At 37.8% G+C, this 6,124-nt stretch overlaps 1 protein-coding gene across 1 annotated transcript in view; it reads right to left on the bottom strand.

Annotated features, from left to right (window-relative positions):
* LOC106872285 (ankyrin repeat domain-containing protein 42) overlaps positions 1–2,623 on the bottom strand; it is an 80,150-nt gene extending 77,527 nt beyond the window's left edge. Inside the window, exon 1 of the mRNA XM_052968973.1 lies at positions 2,575–2,623. The gene's annotated coding sequence lies outside the window, so the exon portion shown is untranslated. The remainder of the gene's footprint in view (positions 1–2,574) is intronic.
* Positions 2,624–6,124: the final 3,501 nt, after the last annotated feature.

Raw genomic sequence — 6,124 nt, 5'->3', positions numbered from 1 at the left:
ACTCACATACATACATATATACATATATACATACATGTGTATAGGCATGCACACATACATACGCATGTACACAGATGCATACACGCACATACATACATACATACATACACATGTACATATATATCATGAACTAACTATTACTTTCTCAGATGCAGCACAGAATTTTGTCAGTGAACAGGTCGCGGTCTCAAAGTGACGAAAATATTTTGACAAATTAAATTTAAATGTTGAAGTGAATCTAACGGATTTTGTGTGTTATTTTAAATGGCCTATAAACACCTTCCACGCTGCAATTGTTTTCGTTCCAGCACACGATCTCAGATCAGGTCACTTGCTATGCAAGTGCATCTCCGTAATAAGAGAAGTTTGTTATTTAAGATTTGTGTATGCATTTATATATACTGTTGCAATAAAAAAAAAAAACAGGAGAAATACGAAGAAAAACTAAGAGAAAGTATAAAAAGGATATGTGCATATATCTAAATACTCACATACACAAACGCATACATATATTCATACACTCACGTATACATATATATACAAATATATATATACATATGTATATATATACATATATGCATACACATACATATACATGTATAGATATGTACACATACATATACACACACATGTACATACACACATACACATATGTGGGCATATGCAAGTATACATGCACATGTATACCTATATACGAATATATAATAATATGAATAGTACATGACATACGTAAAAGAAATAACTATATAAGTGAAAAAGGGGGTATAATGTTTAATCTATCAATTATATCAAACGTTGTTAATATAAAAATAGGAAAGACCTTTAGAGATAGTAGTAACAGTTAGAAAGGAAAAATAAAGATAGTAATAAGGGGAAAAGAATGCAGAAATTTTTTTTTATAAAACTCTTTGTATGCATAACCAACAAGGTATCGACACTAATTTAAGAGAGTGTGTTCAATTAGTGAGAGTGATTGTAGTGCGCTAAAAATTACTGTAAGTATAATCATATATCATTTATAAGAATTTGGTTAATATAGGTAGATTTGTAAAGGACACAAAACGAATTTTTCAATATAAAATGTGTGATAGTAGAGAATGGAAGTATTTATTTAAAAAAATACAAATTATATAAAAGGAAAAGAAATAAGTGTAAGAAAAAAGATTAAAAAGAAGGAAGAATAAAAAATTGAGAGAAGGGGGAAAAGAATAAAGGAGAATAAAAATAGATAAGATAAATTAGGGTAAAAAAAATATACACCGAAAAATATTAAAGAATGTTTGTGTATATCAATAGAAAAAGTAAAGGTTAAATATCAAACAGATTGGTAATAGTTGGTTACAATAATAATATAAGTAGCAATATTTATAATAAGTGAGAGATGTGTATTTAAGTACATATTGTGAAAAATATATCACATATAAAAAAATGGATATATGTGTGTATATATTTGAAGTAGTGGTAAAAAAATTGTCTAAAATATGTAGTGTGCAAGAGGGAAAGATATATGAATATTTGGTATAGGCTTTATAATTGAAAATAAAAATATGAAAGGGTCATATGATATTGGTGGGGTTAGAATAGCATATGAATAACCAGGTAGCGTAAGATAGTTAAAATAGAGATTGTATTAAGGATAGGAATCTAATATAAAGGTGGTAATTATGTAGAGAGAGGTATTACACAAAGAACTAAATTATAAGAAAAAAGTTTGAGGAAGAGAGGTGGAGAAAATTATTTAAGGTTAATAAAAAGGAATTTTGACATATGTTTACAAGAAAAAACTTTTTCATCTCTCGAATTTAAAAGAGAGTTATTCATCTTCATAATATTGTAACCTTCTTGTAAGCATAAATAGCAGATCCTGTTATTATGTCTATAAGAAGGAGTTGAAGAGATAATTTTCCAAGAAATCGAGTAATATATGTTGCTTCTTTTCAGTTACTAAATAAATATTTTCTATTTCTAAATTTTATTTTAACAACAGCAAGTATCCTTTTTCTCTCTCAATTCTGTAATATTAACAACTATTCTTTCTTTTTCTTTCAAACGAATATAACACTATCTAACCATAATTTTACATAATTTCCCTATTATATTACCCTAATAAATTATTTTCCTGCCCTATGATTTTCAAGTAACTTATATGAAATCATACTAATCTACCTACACTTCCTATCCCAGATATCTATGATGTCATATTGTATGCTTATTCTTTATATGTATACACATATGTATGCACCTTTTTTGTGTGAGTGCGTGCATGTATGTGTATAATATGTGTGTGATCATTTGCTTTTTTGTATCTATATATGTGTATGTATATATAGATATGCGTATATGTATGTATATATATATATATATATATATATATATATATTAAAGAGAAATAAAAATGAAAATGCCACTTTTTAAAAATATTTTTTTGGGGTGTTTTAATTAATTTACATTACATGTTTCGGTTTTTTTGTGAAAAACCTTATCAAAAATGAGTAAAAAAAGATGTGAGAAGAGAAGAGGGCTATTAATAAAGTAAAATTGAAATTAAAATTAAGAATGACATTCATAGTTTACTGTTATTTCTTGCATGCGCACGTGGTCCTTTCGTTCCCTTCTGAAAACATGGTAATTCCAACTCGCTGTGATAGTAGATTACTACTATCTGTTTTTGTATATTAAATAGTGGTCAAGACTTTTTTGACCACTCTTACAAAAAAAGTCTTGACCACTATTTAATATACAAAAACAGATAATAGTAATCTACTATCACAGCGAGTTGAAACTACCATGTTTTCACAAGGGAACGAAAGGATCACGTGCGCATGCAAGAAGTAACAGTAAACTATGAACGGGATGTGGTAATGCTGCTGAGAAAGGACGCCTTCAATGGGGACGTACTAGGGATTTTCGTCCCATAACTCTGCTAAACACAGAGTTTAAGATTCTGGCCAAGGTGTTAGCGAAAAGGTTGGCACTTGTCGTCGGTAGTCTGGGCGGGGAGGCACAAACGTGTGCAATCCCGATCAGGTCTGTCAACGACAACCTTCACCTTATGCGATACATCGTAGAGAGGGCGGGGATTAAGGCTGGCTTCGGTGGGCCCTTGATCAATTTAGATCAGTCGAAAGCTTTCGATAGGGTCGACCATCGCTACTTGGAAGCTGTCCTCAAAGACCAGTTTTCAGAGGCTGGATTGCTGCAGAGCACAGCTATACCTGCTCGGTGGTCAAAGTAAATGGCCACCAATCGGAACCGTTTAGTATCACACTTTCGGTCCGTAAGGGCTACCCGCTGTCACCTCTTCTATATGTGTTGGCTCTCGAGCCACCTTTCGAAATTGGACGCGGGAGGGCAGTGTCAGCGTACGCAAATGATATCACCGTCATGGTGTCGGACGCCTCCGAAGTGGAGACGGTCGGCTCCATTGTAAGGGAATATGAGTCCCCACAAAAAAGAACTTTGCCGTGAGGGGGACGACGAAGAGCCTAAATGGCAAAAAGTCGGCAGTTCTAACAAAAGAAAACAGAAATAAAAACATACCGACGTCAACACGAAAATCTGGCAGGCATGATCAGATTGGGGAGACGCCTTTGAGAACAAAGGAACAAGTACCACCACCAACAGTAGCAACACTAGTACCGTCAGCAACAGCATCATCATCACTACCATCACCACTACTATCACAAATACCACCATCATAAACACAACCCAATTCACACTCAGAACTCAGATCGCACATCCCAACACCGGCAATATTCAGGCATCATTAAGTACACAACAATAAGTGCAAACAACAAAGAACTGATGGAACACATATATAAAGCATACATTGACACACACCGATTTTATCACACCAACAAATAACAGTCCAACGCACATAAAAGTCATCCGAACATAACAAAATACACACAAAACCATAAAAACGAAGTATCTTGAAGAAGTTCGGTCTTTAAAGGGAAATATCAACAAAAGACTGCATAAAGAACGGTTCTTGGAAACATCCACGTAAAGTCATGGGAACGGAATATCTATTCCCAACCCACCAGCAAAATTACTGTAAGTAACCTTTCCCGCATCTATTTCTTTATCTGACAAGGCCTTGTTTAGGACAGGCATTATAAATGCACGCGGGCTGGGGTCGCCTTGGGAACATGACCAACTACTCAATGACTTCAGGTCACTAAGTGTAGATGTGGCTATCAGTAAAACCACACTCTCCGACCAACAATCATTCATGCCCTTTTTGGTTGATACGAGATCTATTTATCTCCATGTCAACCGGAAATGGGAGGTGAAACAGCAGTCTTGTTTCGGAGAGGTCTGGATCTCAAGATATGGACTATGTTCAGGGACCCAGAAGGTGGACCTGGATGTGAATAGTAGTGAAGGGGTCCCTCAGACTTGTGGCTGTTAATGCAACAGGAGCCGGACAACCAGATTTCTTCATACGTCTGTTCCTAGGAACATCTCTGTTAGTAGGCGATTGGAATACCGTCTTGGAATACCGAACTGTGTAGGGCTAATAGACAGAAGATGGGGTGGTAAAAACCTCGCAAAGCTGCTCAAACATTTCCACATGTCGGACAGGTACCGACTGGATTTCTAGGACGTGCCAATGTTGACGTGCACGAATAGCATCAGGTCATCCAGGTCATAACAAGACAGGTTATTGTGTAGGCAAGCTGATAAGGACAGTATACGCTGTCTACTTTTCGAAATCATCGGCTATACAGGCCACACATTTGTGATCTGTGCAGTCGACCTAGATAAGCTTAGAAGGCAGAGACCCAGTTACTGGAAGCTGAATGCGTTACTTCCGGGGTACCAAGCTTACAGACATCCGATTAAAAAACCTAGTTAAGCAGGAAATTGACTGGGGAAATCGTCAAGAGCAAATGGTGGATTGCTCTGAAAAGGACAATTAGAGTAGAATCAGCTAGGTTTAGTAAGGCATCACTGGCAGAAAGAAATAAAATAGAAGGGAACTTAGAAACTTAGAAGAGGCGCTTAGGAAAGGGATAGCAACCGATGTGCTGGCCGCGAGATTGGCCCTGATTTCTAGTGCAAATGGTAGCAGAATGGAAGAATTCCTTGTTCTGTGAGTCGAAGAGCAGTGGAATTGCCAAGAAAGGACCCAAAGAAAGGGGATCACGTAGGAAATTTTAGGCCCATGACACTGCAGCACGCAGATTTCAAAATTTTGGCGTATTAGCTAAGAGGCTGGCTCTTGTCGTTGAGTAACTTATTGGGGATGCGCAAGCAAGCTCAATCCCAAGCAGATCTACCATTTGATATATCATAGACAGGGCGGGTAAAGAAGATGACATAGGGTCGACCACCAATACTTGCTGGCCGTTCTCACAGTGGTCGGTTTCGGTCTCGTTTTCCATGCCTGGATCGACGCAATGTACAGTGACATTTGCTTTGTAGCTCGGCTGAATAGTTATCATAATCATTCAACACCGTGCGCTCGGTCGGTCAAGATTGTCCTCTCTCGTATTCTTCTGTATATACTGGTTCCTGAGCCACTGCAGCAGAAACTGGTCGCATTGAGCGGCATTCCGTACGAACTAAGACGTGGGAGAACCGTGTCAGCATACGCGAACGACGTCACAGATGCAGTGCCGAACAGTAAGCACATATACCTGGTGAGCACTGCTCTAAAAGAACACGAGGTTGTGACAGGGACAAAAGTTTATCAAAGAAAGTCAGTAGGGCACCTGGAAAGGCAGGGTCATGCCGTCCAAGAACGTCGTGGGACGCTGGTTGGAGGGACTGGTTAAATTGCTGGGAGTATGGCTTGGTCCCGATGCCCAGGTGAAGATTTGGGACAAGATGACGAGCAGAGTGGCCAATCTCACCCAGAAATGGGCCGAGAGAAAGCTATTCAGAAAGGTCGCGCAAAGGCGGCAAATTCTTACATCGCCTCCATCATATATTATTTCCTGGTCATTGTGCCTTGTCCTAGTTTACTCTGAACCAAACTGGAGCGCATGCTTTTCTGCTTTCTGTGGAAAGGACGCGTTCCACTGATCAGGCGCTTCATTTTCTATTAACAGCAAATGGAGGGCTGGGGATGTCATGGTTACTGATGTACAGACATGCGCTGAGGCTGTGACATTTC

This window comes from Octopus bimaculoides, chromosome 1 (genome assembly GCF_001194135.2).
Source record: "Octopus bimaculoides isolate UCB-OBI-ISO-001 chromosome 1, ASM119413v2, whole genome shotgun sequence".
NCBI lineage: Eukaryota > Metazoa > Mollusca > Cephalopoda > Octopoda > Octopodidae > Octopus > Octopus bimaculoides.
The sequence above is the reverse complement of the archived record's forward strand: the minus strand, read 5'-3'. Positions and strand labels throughout refer to the sequence as shown.